The 19,630-nt window shown below is 38.9% G+C and overlaps 1 protein-coding gene across 1 annotated transcript in view; it reads left to right on the plus strand.

Moving 5' to 3' along the window:
* The first annotated feature begins 4,265 nt into the window (after positions 1-4,265).
* Positions 4,266-19,630, plus strand: part of pacsin1 (protein kinase C and casein kinase substrate in neurons 1) — a 107,971-nt gene continuing 92,606 nt past the window's right edge. Inside the window, exon 1 of the mRNA XM_062978478.1 lies at positions 4,266-4,414. The gene's annotated coding sequence lies outside the window, so the exon portion shown is untranslated. The remainder of the gene's footprint in view (positions 4,415-19,630) is intronic.

Raw genomic sequence — 19,630 nt, forward strand, 5'->3', positions numbered from 1 at the left:
GTTTTTCGTCCTCCATTCTTTTGCGTATGTCATTCTCGCCGCCGTCGTTAGATAATTAAACAAAATTTCTTTGTTCCAATCTTCTAAGCTAGCATCCCTAAGAGGAAGAATTTGGGGTCTAGGTTAATCTTAATTGACTTTTTTTTGTGTTCTTTGTTGTATTTCTTTCCAACATTCTTTGACTCTCTCACAGGTCCACCAGCAATAGAAGTAGGTGCCTTCATGCTCCCCACACTTCCAACATTTGTTGGAGGTTTTTTTTTTTGTAGAATTTAGATAGTTTTGGGGGAGTTAAGTACCATCTATGGAAAGTTTTTATCCAATTTTCTTTAAGATCTGCCGAATACGTGTATTTTAGTCTTTGATTCCAACATTTCTCCCACTCCTCTATTCTGATTGGTTTCCCTATATTTTTTGCCCATTTGACCATACACTCTTTGATGAAATCTTGTTCTGTTGCCCACTCTAATAATTTTTTGTAAACTTTAGTTATGATTTTAGATTCTGATTGTGTTACTTTGTCCCAAAAGGTTTCTTTGTCTTCAAATCCTATTTTCTTGTCTTTATTAAAATGATCCTTAATCTGTGCATACTGAAACCACCCTATGTTTTTAAATTCTTGATTTATCTTTTCCTGTGTTTTTAGTTTGTAATTTCCCTTCTCCTTAATTAGAATATCTTTGTATTTTGGCCACATTGTCCCTCCCATTTCTCTTCTTTGACAGGCCTCTAGGGGGGATATCCATAGAGGAGTTTTTGTGAATAAATTTCCCATGTGTTTTTCCCATATTTTTTATTAGGGATGAATAAATGAAATGATCTCCAAAATTTTTGTCTATTCTCCTTTTCTCATACCACAAGTAGGCATGCCAGCCAACTCGTAAGTCTACCCCCTCTAATGTCAATCCACATTAAGCAGCAGGCCTCATGGTATAATTGTAATTTTGGTAGAGCTAGTCCGCCTCTTTTTTTTTTTTCATCGATCATAGAAGTTCTTTTATCGGTTTTTTGTTTGACCAAATAAATTTGTTTATATCTTTATTCCATTTTTTTAATCTTTGTGTGTTTCTAATTATCGGAATACATTGGAAAAGGAAAAGCATCTTGGGTAAGATTGTCATTTTGACTGCTGCCACTCTCCCCAATAGTGATAATTTAAGTTCGTTCCAATTTTCTAGATCTTTCTGAATATCTTTCCACTGGCAAACTTTAAGAAAACTTAACTAAAAACTAACAAATGCACCTAACATTTTGTGTTTCTGAAATATTTTGCAAAACATGACCAAACTTGCTTTTCCATCAGTACCATAATATCCTGCTTTTTATATACTTTAAATAGGCTCAGTCAAATTTTAGTCATATATTCAGGGTTGACTGAAACAGTTTAGTGACTTAGGCAAGCTAAGCTAACACATAGTCAAAGGGTATAATTCCTAAGGCCGGCCATATTATTTTGGCACATGATACAGAAAATCCCATGAGTCCCAATGCCTGGCAGTAAAATAAGAACAACAAAATAAATAATAACAATTTGCTGCTCCTTTACTGCCACCAACATCTATGAGACAACCATCTAATTTGCTAATAGTAAAGTTGGCCTTTCATGTATCTATTAGATGTACAAAGCATCCATGTAAATGTCGTACTTAAAATGAAACAGGAACTATTATATTTGTCTCTTGTGCCGAAGATCTGAACAGAGAGAGGGAAGGAACTCCTCAACTGTGTAGCTGTGTTAAGGTATCACATTGCCTCCTGGAGAGGCTAGTTCTGTCTTTCCTGCTAAGAACTGTGTATAGGAAGATGAATAATACAGGAGAGAGGAAGCAGTCAGATTTGCCTGAGTAAGCAGAGAGAGAGAACTTTCCCAAGAGGTGATCAGCACAGTTCCAGATCAAATAACTATGCTCTTTTTTCTGGGGCATACACATCATATGCCAGCCAACACAGTCATTCTCTAGAAGTAAAGCCTGAAGGAAAAGAGATCTTTAGAGCTGACTGTAAATTGGAGAACATGCCTTCCTTGTGAGATCCATAGCAATTTATCGTGAACTTATTAATAATCTTTGTTATTGAGAGATTAAGTGTCCTTGTTACATAAGAAATTCTTTTGACTGCTGTTATAGCAGCATGCATCTGAAAAAAAAATACTGGCCTGTCAAAGCAGACATTTAAGTTTATTCTTGACTGACTGTTGAGAAAAAAGAAAATTGTAGGAAACCCTATTGATTCAAGTAGCAGGGGGTGGGAATTCTATATGATAGTAGTATCTTACTCCTTTTTATCAGGCCCATGGGTAATAATTGTAAAGCAGCACTGTTTGGTGATGGGTTTTTGTTGTATTCGTTGTGTTAGTATGGCTTTTGTCAAGAAGGGGATTTGCTGTATTAAGTATTGCAAATTACCACAAGAGGGCACACATGTGGCCTGATTCTCTCACAGTAGGTTTTCGTCAACAGAAGCCAGTTTCTTTTGTTCAGAGCTATGAGGCTGTTTACTGTGAAACCTGTCTTTGCATGTATGCTGTCACTCAGATCATCACTACAGGCCAGGCAGCTCAAGGATGGCTTTTTGTGCTCTGAATTATTCATAAAAACTCCAACCATTTATCTATGACAACTTTACATTTTCAGAACATATTTACAGCATTTGCAGGGTCAACTCAAGACATTTTGGTGCCTCGGGGCAAACAATACATGGTGCCTCATGCTCACCCAAATGTACCTGCCAATATTTCATGGATGGAAAACAGGACACAGGCAGCCAAGCAATTTCAGATTATGATCAAGGTGGCAAAAAAGAAGAACACACTAGACAAGAGAAGCTACAGCAGTTTATCTTTGCCTAAATCTACAGGGAAATGCAAAATTCTGCCCCCTCCTCTGCTCCCCCTGCTAAGTTAATTAAGTGTAAACTACTTTTGCAGTTTGAATCCAGTTTTCAGCAACAGAATTAGCTTAAAGATAATGGGAGCAGGAGGAAAGGGAAAGAAACTGTGACAATTTAAAAGTTGCTGAAAAAGTGGGAGTGTGCCTGCCAAATCAGGACAGTTGGGGCGTATCTGCAAATAGTGCAAAGCATCAAAAGCCAGCTAAGTCATTCTGGTCCATGAGTCAGGAAAACTCCTGTGTGCCCTGTTATAACTCCCCAGATCTGTTACCTGAGGCAACTGCTTCAATCTGCTTAAAAATAGGACTGACCCTGTAGCTAATCTGGGATATTTGAAAGGATGCAGTATAGAGATACGCAAAGGAAAAGTGGCTCACTCATGATGGTTGCTATAAGAGTCTGTGTCAGAACACACACCAGACTCATTTTTAATGCTATCTACCCCTTTGAAAAGAATCCCAAATGTGGGACTCATTTTTTAGTTTGGTGCTTTTTGAAAACAAACTCCACAAATGTAGGGCCCTTCTACACAGCCATATAACCCAGAATGTCAAGGCAGAAAATCCCACAATATCTGCTTTGAACTAGGTTATCTCAGTCCACACTGCCATATATTCCAGTTCAAAGCCGAAAATGTGGGATTTTATACAGCTGTCTGGAAGGGGCCATGGTCAACAAGTAAGAAAGGAACAATAAGTCTAGAACCCACAGGGCAAACTATATGTGATGGTATTTACATAATGTTTATATCCTTACCACTTGTGTGGCTGATGACAAAAACCCCAATCCATCCACCCGCCATGATAAATGCAATGTTACATTGGGCCCAAGGTATGGAGGAAGATGCATTTTAATTCTTTGTTACTGCTGAGGTCCTAATCCAGAAAGGGCTTCTGAATATGCTATTTATTTCTTTAAGGTAACCACATGAGAACAAAAGGCTTGAACATCTGATCCATGCAGCTGCCAAAGTATCATGGCTCTGAGAATCTGATGTAAACACTGATGATAGAATGAGGAAAGGGATGAGGATGGAAAAATAGGGCAGGATGGGGGAAGGAAAAGAGGAGGACATACTGAAGCCAACATGTAAACAGAGAAGGAGGGGGAGGATGGGGAAGGAGACAATGGCATGTGTGTGGAAGAAGGGAAGTACAAGAAGTTGGGAGGTGATGGGTGGGGGATCCAAGGAAAGGGAGAACACAAACAGCCCCCAGCTTATGTTCTGCTTTCTCTGCATAATGTGTTCACCTTGTGCTGTCAGCGAGTCATTACTCAGAGCCTGGCTAGCTATTGGCTGGCTAAAAATGCCTCTCTAATCTCTGGGCTGATCTTTACCCCCCTCCTCCCCATCTGCTGTGACCTTCCTTCCAACGTGCACAGGCTGAGAAAGAAAGAGAAGACTCCAGTAGAGTTCCTTGCCAGGCAGTTGGCATCCAAACCAAACGTGAGACTACAGTGTTACTTGGCTGGGACCCAGCTTTTCTGGCCAGGATCCGATGGTTTCTACAACCAATCCAGAAAGGTATGTTGTGGGCAATTTCTTTTATCCCTTAAGATCATACTGAGTCCTCTCCTCCGCAGATTATATTCACATTTCTATAGGCTGCTCCATCAGCCAGGCGGTCCATGGCATTATACTACATTTGGGATACAGCCAGTCTTCATAGGGATGTGTATGTGTTTTTATAAACCACCGGCCCATCTGCTATGCTGATCTTAAGGTGTGGGTGTTTGGCCTGTTCCCATGGGACACGTGGGCATCAGGTGGCTGCTGAGAATCATAACACACCATAAGGCCCTCTTTTGCACTGCTGTGCACCAGTCATGTTGTTCATCCTGGGGGGAAAATAGGCATTCACTGGGCATTCAGAGAGGCAGCACTACTTTGTGGAAGGTTCAAACTTTGTTTTCCATGGCACAGCTTCAGTTGACATTGCTTCCACCTTTGGTAGTTCAAATTACCTGAGATTACTCTTATTTCACCATTTCATTTTCAATATTGCTAACATGATAAAGTGCAAAGGAGTCATAAGATAAGCATGATTTGGATAAAACCTTGAGGGCCATGAATGAAATTGATAGATGTGTCCTGCCTGTGAGGTTCTGGGTAGTCTCCAGCTATGTTCATATAAAAGTTGTTATAGATTAAACATGTATATATCATGCATAGACATGGACAACAGTACATTGATGGCATAATATAAATAAAATGGGAAAAGAGGATTCATTCTACAACACATTAATTATGACAAGGATGTTCCCCAGATGGCAGTCCCTCTTTAGTGTGCTATCTTTGCTGCACCAATGATTTGCTATCTCTAACTGGAAATAGGGACACAAATTCTGGCACCATCCTAAGATCAGCTGCTTTGTAGCTGAAAATGCACTGACCCATAAGCCTTTTAGACTCTATCTGGGTCTTCTTTGTTTTAAGCTTTATACGGGTTTACCCTGCCAGCTGTTTCTAAGGCCATCATGGAGAGGATAGGGAACAGATTAGAGAAAGGGTTAGCTTGAAAGGGGTTCTCTCTCCTACTCCTCATTTGCAGTAACATAGTCCCCCAGGGCATATTATATTATTGAGTACACACAACTAATAAATCATTTTCAATCTTCACTCCACCCTGACCAAGGAAGTGATGTAACATTACTTGTAATATATTAATTTGGGGGTAACAAGGAAACAACATTGCTAGAGTTTTGTGCAAAAATAATCTAGCAACATGCAACACCATTACTTTGGGGGCAAAAGCAGCCACCTTCACCTTGTATTTGGTCAGAGATCCAGTTTTGGGCCTTTCTCTTTTTTTGTATTGTTAAGTTTACTTTCAATAACAAGCGACATTAGTTACCTTTTTAAATGTAATGGCTAACAAGTCACAAATTACTTTGTAAAATAATAGTCTGCAGTCTATATTCATTATGAAGTCTTTCTTCTATAATTTCAGTAATTTTAAAAGACATAGAGAAGTTTCCGTTCAAATGCATTTAAATTCTGCCATAAAAGAACATAGTAAAACTCCGTTTTTTTAAAAAAAATACAGTAATTGAACTGCTCTAAAGGGGTCTATTTTCATTTAAAGGGTTCATTTTCCTTTCCTTTCTATAGCTTATAGGCATCTGTGGATTATTCTGTTGTTTGCTTAACAAATAAGAGAGAACGAAGAGCTGTTATTTTCTAAAATACAATATGAACAGAGAGCCAGAGTGGTGTCGGGGTTTGAGCACAAGACTGTGAATGGAGACAAAGGTCTGAACGTTCACTCAACCATGGAAACCCACTTAAGCAAGCCATACTTTCTCAGCTTCATAGAAAAGCAAAGGCAAATCCATTCTGAATCATGCTAAGAAAACCCTATAATAGATTTGCCTGATGTTGCTATAAATTGGAAATGACTTGGAGAAACATAACAACAACAAACGTAAACTGCACCAGCTATGTACAGATTAAACTTATTTTCAAATCTAATCTGTTCATCTCCTAATCTGTTGCTGTTCTTTGAGTATCAAGTGATATTCACATTGAGTGGCAGGTGGTGGCTTCCATATGAATCTCAAGCTTTCCCATCCGAGTTTTAATTTAAGCATTAATGGAGCTATCCAAGGTACTGAACCCCAAATAGGTAAATTCCCTAGGACATATCTTTTAAAGCATAGGCTAAAACCTAGTGTTGATTTAATACTCCACTCGCGTGGAAGCCAGCAGCCAATGTCTTTCTGGCTCTTGCTGTGGTCCGCTGAATGTCTCTTGCATCTTCACATCACTCTTAGCACAAAGCTGTGCATCTCTACTCAGAGGTAAGCCTTAGTGAGTTCAGTGGGACTTACTCCCAAGGCAGCTTGTATAAGGTTAACTTTAGGCCTAAATCCTATTGCTCCCTTCTTAGCTAAAGCAGACCCATTGTTACAGTGGGATTTGCATAAGTTTTAAACTCGTAATTGGGCAAATGTTTCATTGTTTCTAGTTTAGCTGGAGTTAGCAATTGGATGTAGACTTACGTACAAAGAGCTTTGGCTTTTCCTGGATCCAATTTGGCCTCTGTTCCACCACATGACTGATTATTTTATTGAAAGGAAGTCTCCAGGTGACCTCTTTGATTCCTGTACTAGTAGTTGTTGCCTCTTGTCTTTGTATCTGGATTGCCTCAAATCTAGAAAGGTCAGCACAATTAAATCATAATAGTCAACTCTAAGAAACAGAACTTGGTTAGAGGGCATCATTTCATTAAATGTTCAAGCCTAAATGCAACTATTAATCCCAACTAGATTAGATCCTTGAAGCAATGGGACTTATATGAATGTGCTAAATTCACATTTATTCAATGGCTCATCGATTCTAGTTGGAACTAACAGAACCAGGAAGAAACAATATGGTCTCCACATTGTAATGTCGAAACAGCCTTGCCTCAGAGCAGTGTGGTCCAACCTTTAGTTATCCGAGGGCCAGTCAAATTTTAGTATGGGAATGTGAGGGCCAGAGACATTCCAGAAAGGAAACAAATTACATAACTAATATTGAATTATATATTTAAAATATTAATATTTAATTACATAATTAAAATATTTTTCCAGTAAGAAGAGCAAGGGCCAACAAAAATGAATTGGTGGGTCACATGCACCCTGAGGCCCACAGGTTGGACCACACTGCCTGAGAGCAACAGTTATAGTGCTATGATTCCACTTTCACATCCATGGCTCCATCTTGTGGAATTATGGGATTAGCATTTTAGGAAAGAATATTTGGAATTCTCGGCTAGACAGCTTTAATGTTATATCAAATTACATGCCCAGGCATTCATAGGATGCACTCATGGCCTTTAAAGTGGCATCATAGCACTAGTATAGTGTGAATGGACTCAAGCTGCTCAAGGGAGCTAGTGCAATGGTTTCTGACCCATTTCTCATCAGAACTGTTTGAAAAAGATTAGCAGGCATTATTCTCATTACTTTTCCCTCTGGGAGAAGGGAGATTAACAATCATGGTCAGTTTACATCCCCATCAGGCACTGTTGCAAATAGATATCCCTAATTGGAGTTTAACATTACATCAGCTCCCCCCTCTCACATCTACAAGCATCTGTTGTCTAGACTTCTTTGACTCTGTGTATCTCTATTTGGCCAAGGCTCCAGTAGGGCATTCCACTGTTCATTAGTGTTTTGCTCCAGGCAGTGGCAGCCGCTATCACAGCCCCATCTCGGGGGCATTACTCCTTGCTATTTAATATCCTCAGGCTGTCTCTTAGCCTGTCACCTATTATTGTATTGCAAATTGGTAAGACACTCCAAGGTTCTCTTTGCTGCTTCTGTTAGCATCCAACCACATTGCACGTTGGGGGGAAAACTGTGAAGAAACCGTACCTAGAGGGCAATTATTTTTTCCATGCTGCAGCATTTTACCTGAGCTGGTTATGTGCAGCAAAAGCTTGAGGGAAATCCTAGGGTCTTTTAAAAAAAAAAAACCCAGCAAAAGCCACAGATGTGCAAACTGGTCTCTGTGCAATTGAAAGCTTTGATTTCTTTTTCTCCAGACAGATTTAATTCTTCAGTCATACATAGTGATTCCCAATTGCCAGTTTGATTTAATACGTACATGTAAACAAACACTGATAGTGTATTTATCCCATGTTGCTCTGTTACTATAAGGAAGGAAACACTCCTTCTAGAAATGAACAAATTTTGATAGTTTTGCAGCCCAGTCTTTAAAGCATGTATATGTGTGTTTATTGGTTGGGTTGGCAAACCCTGTAGACTTTTTCTTGTTTGTTAGATTTCAGTAGTATTCAGTAATTGAAATTCTCTGTGTATTCATGAAATGAAAAACAAACATTTTTAAAAATTTCACTAAAACCTTTTTAAAAGTAAAGCCATAGTGAAGTCAAGAGTAACATGAGATCTGAAAAAAAACAAAGAAACACAAATATACCTCCTGATCATTGGCAAATCACAGCCTCTCAACTTTAGAAGAAAGTAATGGCAAACGTCTTTTATGCAAACCTTGTCAATAAAACCCTAGGATATTGTTGCTGAAAGTCAAGCCACATTGGATGACAGATGAGGCTCTTCAGATGCTTAAGAACCATTAAGCTCTTGAAATGCTTACGAGAAGCAAAAGTTTTTTTAAAAAAAATGGACAGAAACAGAATCTGAATCCTAAATGCAATTATTCAGCGGTTTGTGGATATGGGAAAAGATTGTCACATTAATCAATGCAAAAAATAGAAGAGAACATCACAAAAAGTGGAATAAGCGACATCTTCCGCAGGGCCCACAAAATTAAAGGGAAATTCAAACATGAATAGGGATGCTAAATGCCCAACAAGGGAACACATTATATAATCAAGACAAAAAGTCAGTGGAAAAAGTACACTGAAGAACCACTTAAAGACGAACTCATAGTTTTAGGAAGTGAACAGGAAAAGTCACTCAAAGTGCTTAGGAGAAATAAATCCCAAGAACAGGTGGCATACCAATAGAACTGTGTCAAGCTGTCAAGAGGGGATATGTTCAACTCTAACAACAATCTACGATATAAGATGAAAAGCAAAGCAATGGCCCACAGACTGAAAATATTCAAAATACATTCCAATTCCAAGAAGGTGGCCCCAGTGATTGTTTTGCATATTTTATGCAATCAAATGAATGTTCAGGATTTTACAAGAAAGGTTTTTTACCATATATGGAGTGATAAAAGCCAGATGTCCAAGCTGGGCTTAGAAAAGGATGAAAAACTAGAAATCATATTGGAAACATCAATTGGATAACGTAATACACACAAACATTTAAAAGAAAATCAACCTGTGCTTTATAGATTACAGCAAAGTCTCTTTGTAGATCTTAAGAAATTATGGTTCAATCTGAAAGAAATGGAAATGCCACAACATCTGTTTGTCCTGATGTGTAACCTCTACTTTTGAGAAGAGGTCATTCTCAGAATACAGTTTGAAGAAATAGAATGGTTTCCCATTAGCAAAGCAATCAGAGATGGCTGAAGTTTATCACCCTTTTAATTTAAAATAACAACAACAACAACAACAACAACAACAACAACAACAACAACAACAAACAAACAAACAAAATCAACTCTTCCAATCTGATCTGAGGTGGTTCTACCAGAGTCTGAATCAGCAGGTGGCTGTGAAAAATGAAAAACCAGAAGAAGAAAAAACAGCTACAAATGTATCCTGGAAAGATCTGTGGGAAACAGAAAAAGGTTACAACAAAAAAGCTGAGTAAAAGACTTTGAAAATAATTTTTCAGAGAACAAAATGAGAACCTTGGAAATAACAACAGAAATGATCACCAAAAGAGTGAAAAAAGTCAAGAACTGGACATCACCTGGCAATGATCAACTGCACGGATTTTGGCTTAAATATCTGAGTAGCCTGCACTCAAAAATGGCTGAACAATTCAATGAGATGCTGCAAACTGGAAACATTAGCAAATGGATAACAACTGGGAAGACATATTTGATACAGAAAGATCCAGCAAAAGGTGCAATACCAGGAAACTACAGGCCAATAACATTTCTGCCTACAGTGTTCAAACTGCTGACAGACATAATAGCTGATCAAATCCAGCATTACTTGGAAGAAAATAACATCTTGCCAGTAGAACAAAAAATCAATAAAAGAAGAAGTAGGGGCATGAAAGATCAACTTTTGATTGACAAAATGATACTGGAGAATTGCAAAAGCCGCAAAACAAACCTATATACAACTTGGATTGATTACAAAAAAAATTTGACTCATTGCAACATTGTTGGATCATAAAATATCTAGATGTCATCGGGGTTTGTGAAAATATTAGAAAGTTCACCAAAAAAGCAATGAAACAATGGAAAACGAGTTGTTTGTGGGCAACGAAAGCTACGGAACTGTTAACATCAGGAGAGGAATTTTCCAGGGCGACTCACTGTCACCACTGCTGTTCATCATTTCAATGGTCCCTCTGTCAGTAATTCTACAGAAAACAAACCTGGGCTACCAAACAGCAAGAAATTCACCAAAAATTTCCCACTTGCTATACATGGATGATCTAAAGCTTTACGGAAAATCAGAAACAGAAATCCAATCACTGACCAATACAGTCAGAATCTTCAGCACTGACATCAGTATGGTGTTCGGCCTAGACAAATGCGCCACAGTGGCATTAAAGAAAGGGAAAATTACTTACAGCGAGGGCATAGAGATGCCAAATGGACAAACCATAAAGTGCAATCAGCCGGAAGCCTATAAATATCTGGGCATACTACAGTTGTAAAATATCAAGCATGGGCATGTGAAAAATGTGGTCAGCAAGGAATATATCCAAAGAGTCAGAAAGGTTTTGAAGAGCAAATTAAATGGCGGAAATACGATCAAGGCTATCAACACCTGGGCCATCCCCGTCATTAGATACACTGCTGGAATTGTGAACTGGACACAAGCAGAGATAGATGATCTGTACAGAAAAAACAAGAAAACTGATGACAATCCACTACTCATTATACCCGCATGCACAGCCCTAGTAGCCATCCCTTTAACATGGGAGCAATTTCTGCCTGTGGCAAAGAAAATGGTATGAGAGTCAGCCTCCATAAAGTTTGGAAAAAAGCATGACACACAACTTTATTTATTTATTTATTTATTTATTTATAAATATTTATATCTCGCCTTTCTCAACCCCAGAGGGGACTCAAGACGGCCTTACAAAAGGCAGCAATTTGATGCCATATTCACATATCTAATGAACAATTACAGTTAAAGCCTATAATTAAAACATAAATTATGAAAACATCAATTAAAACATAAATTAAAATATGTATGTATGATATATGTATGTATATATGTATTTTTGTATTGTGTTTGTATTCCTCATTTATCCCAAGTAGGACCCAAGGCAGCTTTCAAAACAATTTAAATTCACAATAAAAATGGAAAAACAAAAAAATAAATTGAATGATAAAACTTCACAAACTATTTTTAAAAACATACACAAGATTTTAAAAATAAAATAATCCCATAAAAGGCTCTTTGGCAACAAGTTAAAAGCCTGCCTGAATAACAACTGTTTGTTAGAATGTGTTTAGAATCTTGATCAAAGATTGACACTGTAGTATACTGCCCCTGACAGAGAGGATAATGAAATGATCAGTTCCCAGAGCAGGATCCTGTCCCTTGCTGGAGAGCAGCCCCCAAATTTCCCAAAATCTGGATCCATTTATTTTTATCAGTATTATTATCCTACATTTATTCCAATGAGCTCAAAGCAACATACATGATTCCCATTCTCCCCAGTAGTCTTGAAGGGTGGGTTAGAGAGAGTAATTTCTCCCAGGATATTTCAAATTGCAGTACAACCTGTTATTACAACGCCTTACCAGCTGCTGGCTGTGTCTATGCCAGCACTAATACAATTAATTAATCATGTCTTCACAGCAGCACTGAATACCACCTTTACCAGATATTTGGTTTACTGTTCTGTATTAAAATATCCAGTTTCCCTGGAGATTTTAGGAAATTTCTGTTAAGAAGCATCCATGTTTTTGTAGAACGTCATATAAAAATGGCTAACCTTCACCAAACTATTTATGTATTTCTTCTGCAGTTTGCTTGGTATCTGCTGCTGTAACTGTTCCCTTGCAAATTGTAGCTGCAAGTCCTTTGATAACTGGATTAAGGAGAGCCTTGCCTGCCCACACTGCGGCTCCGCGCTCTTCTCCTTGGCTACTTTTGTGCCCTCTGTGGAAATGCTAATTCAAACATTTTTACAGCAGCTTTCCCAAAATCTCTGACAGAAGACTGATGCCAGGGGACTCGTGTCCTTCTTCTTCCTTTTCCCCCTTAACACATTTAATAATAGAAGAACAACAGAGACTATAAAATGCTGCTTCGCATCACCACTCCTCTCTTGTGTGCCTACAGAAATAGGCTCTGTAGGGAGAACACATGACTATCCAGAGCCAAGAAAGCCCAGGGATCAACAATAGAACAGCTTTCTTTCCTTAGCCATAGAGCTCTTCCAGATTGATCCAAAGCAGCTTGAATTCTGATAAAATGTTACTTAAATTTTGTTGGTTGGTGTCACCTCTTAACATTTTCCTCATCAGGAAGATCCTGGTGTCATTCTTCAAAGCAGGCTTCACCGTCATCATTTGGTGTGTATAACCTGTGACCTACCAAACTGAAGACAGCCCATTACACATGCATGGAAGTCTGTATGTGTTTGTGTGTATTAGAGAGAGTGGAGAAGGGAGGGAATGAATAAGCCTCCTGTTCTTGCTGCTTGCCTGGGGCTGCAAAAACAAGCACCTAACAGACACAATTGATCATTGCAAGGTGGAAAGCCTTTGTTTTGGTGGATCACTATGGTGCAGACATTGTGTAGGTTCAGAATTCAAAGCTATCTACAGTCATGTAGGGCCCAGAGTGATTTGAGGCCTCACTGTCTTGTTTTGCCCCCCCCCCCCCTTGATGAATGCTTTTGGAAGAGTTTGGTAGTATGAGGTCTCACAGCATGACCCCAAGTCAGGTGCTATGTAGCCTAAGTCTTCCTAGTTCTTCCTTCTGATGTAAGGTAAACTTGTTAACTACAAAAATGATACAAGATCATGCTGTCTGAGGTAGAATAGAGAATGGTGCCATTCCTCCACCAAGACTAGTGGTTCCCAAGCTGGGGTCCCCAGATGTTTTTGGCCTTCAACTGTCAGTAATCCAAACAGCTGGTAATCTGGCTGGGATTTCTGGGAGTTGTAGGCCAAAAACATCTGGGGACCCCATTTTGAGAACCACTAATCAAGACACACCAGTAAAGATACATAGTAGCCATAGCATTTTAGTACCCAATGAGTTTTTTTAAAAAAAACAACCCTAAACTTTGTGGAAGAAAAACCAAGTACTAATAATTTCCTGAACCAAAATAAGCTGCCTGGAACAGAGCAGTCATGTTATTCAACTGCATGGTATGGCCTGCATTATTGCCTTATAGCACATAATGGGATATGACTAGGGATACTTCTTTTTGTGCCAGTGATCTCTCCCCTCTCCAGCCATACTACAGAACTTAACATTGATTTGTGAGCTAAGAAAATATATGAATAATGAATAGCTTCTGCCAACCTAGCAGTTCAAAAACATGCCAATGTGAGTAGATCAATAGGTACCGCTCCAGCGGGATGGTAACAGCACTCCATGCAGTCATGCCGGCCACATGACTTTGGAGGTGTCTACGGACAATGCCGACTCTTCAGCTTAGAAATGGAGATGAGCACCAACCCCCAGAGTCAGACATGTCTGGACTTAACGTCAGGGGAAACCTTTACCTTTACCTTTAATGAATAGAAATATTAGTGGGAAAATATAGAAAGTAAGCATCTTAAAATTCAAAACACCTAGACTAGAGCATGGCTGGTGTTCCAATATTGTTGGGCTCCAATCTCTATCAGCACCAGCTAGAAAGAATAATGAGAACTGTAACCCAATAGTACCAGGGGGAGGGGGTCACAGATTTCCAATCCCTGTTCTATAGCATGGCTCATAACCTGAGAAGATAAAAACAACCTTGGGAGAAATGCTTTCAACCAAAGATGCTCTTCCCAATGCCAGGTTTGTGGATCATCAGCTCTACAGGCATCAGAAGATAAGAGAGAAGATGGTGTTCTATCATGAAAATGCCTTACTTTTATTCAGCTAGCCTCTCTTCACTTGACAAGTACCTGGCATTACTGGCCAAGCTTTGGTCTTATTCTCTTCAGCAACTTTCGCCTTGGCTTTGTTTCCTTAGAATGAAGTGGTGATTAATAGGCTGCTAGTACTGATGAAATTGCTCAGAGGGCCAGGATGGATTTAATCGTAAAAGGATTCTGAGCTGCTGGCACTTGGATCTTGCTGTGTGTTATGGTATGCTATTGATTTACTGCACACGGGGGGGGGGGGGGGGGAGACAGCAAGGGAAGATTTTGTTGTTAAGAGAGACAGATGTAGTCACATTGAGAGATAGCAAAACTGCATTTGCAATGAGAGCTTACTCCAACCTGCTACAAATATAGTTTTGTTCTTTCCTGCAATGGAATGATGATAGCTGGCCTCCGAACCACTTGGATCACTTTATTACCTGAAGAAATGGAAATGAGCATGTATGTGACTTCAAGTTGCCTGTCAACCAACGGTGCCCCCATGAAATTCATAGGGTTTACTTAAGCAAGGTGGTTCCGTTACCTTCCTATAAAGTGTCTAGTATTCCTTGGTGGTCCCTTGTTCATTTACTGGAGCTCCCAGTATTAAAAAAACTCAAAAATCAGAACAGTAGATGGGAAGCGACACTCTGAGGGCAGAGGAGCTCAAGGGATGGCTAATGACTCTGATCAAAGGATGCCCTCCAGGCAAGAGACAAACCTTTCCAATGCTAATTAAGGTGCTTGACTGCAACATTCATGCTGGCTTCCAACTGACAAAGAACTCTTCACAGATATATATTAACCTTCCTTGCCTAGTTTCTCCATGCCTCACAACCTCTGAGGATGCCTGCCATAAATGTGGGTGAAACTTCTAGAACATGGCCATACAGCCCGGAATACATACAACCCAAAAATATTATTATTATTATTATTATTATTATTATTATTATTATTATTATTATTATTATTATTATTATTATATTTATTTTATTATACCTTCACATGACAAAGAGGACCAGCTGAAATATACTCTATGAATTCTTCCTCTAAACAGCTATACAATGTATGTCCTCACTTGGTTCTTTTCAGCCTAACGCCAAATGATACATATCTGACAGTATATTCACACATCTAAAATCTTGAGGCGAGAGCAGTACAGTAGCTGTTATAGGGTGTTGTAGCAAAACAAAAAAGGAATCTCATGGCATCTTAAAGACTAGCAAGTTTTATTTAAGATAAGCTTTTGTGAGTCTCAGCCATCTTCATCAGATTCAAGAAAATAGTTCCAACAGTAGATACTTTCTATATATCTAATATATATATATATATTTATATATATTAGAACCCCTATGATCCTTCCCTCCACATTTTGTTATTGAGTTATAACCAAAATAAATTATCAAAGCTCTGAAAGAATTAGAAACTTTGTCATGAATCATCACTTGTAATTATCAGAAGTCTACAGAGATGCTATAATGTTTATAGGACATTACTGCCATTATTTTAAACATGAAGATATAGCATATTTATTTATAAAAAAATTATTTCTCAAAAGCTTCCATTCACCAAAGTGATCCACAACAGCATATATTTTCTGACATAAAAAAACATACTAAAATCCATTAAAAAAAACAATTTTCAAAGCAAAACACACTGTGAACAAAATTTTCCTCATCAAGACATCAGAGAAAACGAATGTGCTGATAATATGAATTAATTCTAAAATGAGAAAAAAAGCTGAGGAACAGAGCACAGTGCATTTCTGCCTGGGCATTGAGCTCCCTTTCCTCCTCTTTCGTGCCAAGTAGATACAAAATGCAAGCATGTCTGCCTGGCAGAGATTGCTCTCAAGCAACGTAAATAACTGTACATACCACAGACCTTCAGATCTGAACCCTGTCTGAATGAACAACAGATTTGAGACCTTGGGAAAGCAACAAGTCCCTTTTCCCGGCCTCATAACAGAGCATCATCCTCAAAGCTTCATGCAGCTTGCCAGGAAACAGAGCCCTTCATGTCAGGGACCATGCCCCATCCCTGGAAAGAGTTCCGGAGGATGCCTGAAGGGCTGGAAATTACCAAACAAAAGGCAGATTGTTTTCTGTGGAACCAAGCTGGCCTTCTGGTGGCACCTGCACAATGCCATGGCCTTTCACAATTATTTGCTTTCTGAGCAAGTAACTGCAGAGGGTCCAATTATTCTGTGCTTCTAATTAAGGACATAAATAGCCCAGAAAGTCTGCATTCTCCCTCGTTGAAGGAACTATGGGAAACATAGATGCAACCGTCAAGAGTGTCCAGCTTCTTCTACATGCAGAAAGCATAAAGACATTTTGGAAAGCCGTGGTGTTCTATTTTGACAATATCTGGACTAGGTATTCCATGAAGCAGGGTTAAACATTTTTTTCAGGTGGCACAAAAAAGGGAAATAACTAAAAGTGGTGGAATGGTGCATTAAAACTTTTTGAAGGTTTGGTCTAAGAGAGATGGCATGTGTGGCAATTGGGCTCTAATTCAAGCAGTAAAATGATCTATTCAAAGCACAGCACATATATAGCAAAACAGGATGTTATGATGATGATAGAAATGCAAGTATGGTCTTGATTTTGCCAACTGCTTTAGAAACATCATAGTACAAAACGTGATGTGCATTCACTATTTTCAGTTCATGTTGTTAATGTTTGACATTGAAAACATGTTCCTTGCTTCAGTCAATTAAGCTTAATAATGCAAATCTATTAGTATATTACTTTTTAATTGTACAGAGATGTTCCTCAGGATGTATTTTGGCATAATGGTTGGTTTAGTATTCTTTTTAGTTTTACTCTATTTTCTTTTTATATTAGTAGTTCATGTTCTGTGCCAAAATCTCTTCTTGGTCTTGTTTTGCAGACACAATGGAGCTTCTCCTCATCCGCTTCTAATTATATGTGGTCTATTTAATTTCTATATTGGCCATGAGGCGATATTCATGTATACAGTTACCTCTTTGGTTGCCGGAAGAACGTGTTTGCTTCATAAAATTCAGTCAGGTTTTTTTCCTGCTTCTTTTCTTTGTCCTAGGTCACATATTTGTACAGGCAGTCCCCAAGTTATGAACAAGATAGATTCTGTAGGTTTTTTCTTAAGTTGAATTTGTTTGTAAGTTGGGAAAGGTACATTTTCAAGTGTAATTCCAGCCGAAAATATATGTTTTAGCTTTGAATACCATAGGTAAAGGTAAAGGTTTTCCCCTGACATTAAGTCCAGTCATGTCTGACTCTGGGGTGTGGTGCTCATCTCCATTTCTAAGCCGAAGAGCCGGCACTGTCCGTAGACACCTTCAAGGTCATGTGGCCGGCATGACTGCATGGAGCACTGTTACCTTCCCGCCGGAGTGGTACCTATTGATCTACTCACATTGGCATGTTTTCGAACTGCTAGGTTGGCAGGAGCTGGAGCTAACAGTGGCCGCTCCCGCCGCTCCCGGGGCTTGAACCTGGGACCTTTCGGTCTGCAGCTCAGTGCTTTAACGCACTTTGCCACCTGGGTTAATGCCTCTGTTCTATTTGTTTTGCTGTCTGTGCCTGTTTGGAAGATTTCACCTCATTTTCTGTCCCTGTGATAATTGGATTTTGAAAATTTTGGTTTGTTGTGGAATCAAGGATTGGTGAGAAAACTTCAATGGAGACACCTTTTCCCAATGATAACTCCTTCTGAGGGGTAGATTTTTCTCACTTCCTGTTGTCTCACCCCATTCTTAACTATGAGTCATTTGTAAGTTGGATGTTTGTAACTCTGGGATTGCCTGCATTCTGCTTCCTACTTTTGCATTCAACAAGTCCTATTTTAGTGTATGATCAATTTTCTCCTGGACTCTAGCATAGGATCTTTCAGGTTCCTCTTCTTTTTCATTGATTGTTGCACCATAAACTTGGATTATGGCTATATTGATAGGGTTTCCCTTAAATCCTATGGATATTATTTGTTCAAATTTTACCCACTGAGTGTTTTTACTACATCACTCTCCAGCATTAATGCCACCCCTTTTCATAGCAGATTTTCATTTCTTGAGTAAAACACTGTGTAATTATCTGAATCAAACTGTTCCATTCATGTTTACTTTTGCCTGTCTATCCCAGATACTGCAATGTTATATGTTCCACTTCCTGTTTTAATGTGTCAGCTTGCCTTTATTCATGCTTCTCACATTTCATGTTCCTGCTATTAGTGTTATGCTGCTGTTTCTTCTGAGAATGTCAATAGCCAAAGGCCCTTTCATCTTGAGCCTGGTTGCATTATTAGCCACAGTATTACTTATAATTGCTCTTTGCTGTACCCCAGTATCTCACTGAGTGCCACCTGATTTGGGAGTTTCATCTTCTGGTACTACTGCTGTTTAGTAATTGTTTGGCACATTTAGTCTGGCTGTACAACAAAAGCCTGTCTGTCATGGGGATCTCTACCAGCAGCACCACACTGCCATTATATAGTCTCTTGTCTCACAGGAGCATGTCATCTCACCACCTTCACAGTCCTTTTTGTGGGATCCTAGATTATTTTAGTTTGATGACGTTCTCAGACTTCTTGCCAGAATGCTCCAGTGTGTTCCCTAATTTATAGCAATCCTAAACATACTTATCTGGGATTACATTGCACTCTACTCACTCTAAAACAGCTTTACTAGAGAGCAAGTCTGATTAAACTCAGCGGGACTGATTTTAAAGTAGACATGCATAGGTTTGCACTTTAAGAGTCTTTCATTTCCCTCTTCCATTCTCTTTTGGTAGATCACCAAAGCGTTTTCCAGATTGGTTGCAGACTTGTAAGCTTTGCACACCAAGAGAAATTGATAGAAACATTACAATTATAGCACCGTTTATGATGATGTGGGAAGAGAAGCTTCCAAGTATAACACAACTATTTTAAAACACTTTTTCAACCACAACAGCATTTGGTCCTGAGTTTCAAGTGTAAATGAGCATGTAGGCACATGCTGTCACATTTACAGTGTCATCTCTTATAATAATGACTGTTAACAGAGGTGACTGGTTTCATTGTCACTTCTATGGGGCACACAAAGAATGGAGCACTTAGGGAAACTAG

This window comes from Anolis carolinensis, chromosome 4 (genome assembly GCF_035594765.1).
Source record: "Anolis carolinensis isolate JA03-04 chromosome 4, rAnoCar3.1.pri, whole genome shotgun sequence".
Taxonomy (NCBI): Eukaryota; Metazoa; Chordata; class Lepidosauria; order Squamata; family Dactyloidae; genus Anolis; species Anolis carolinensis.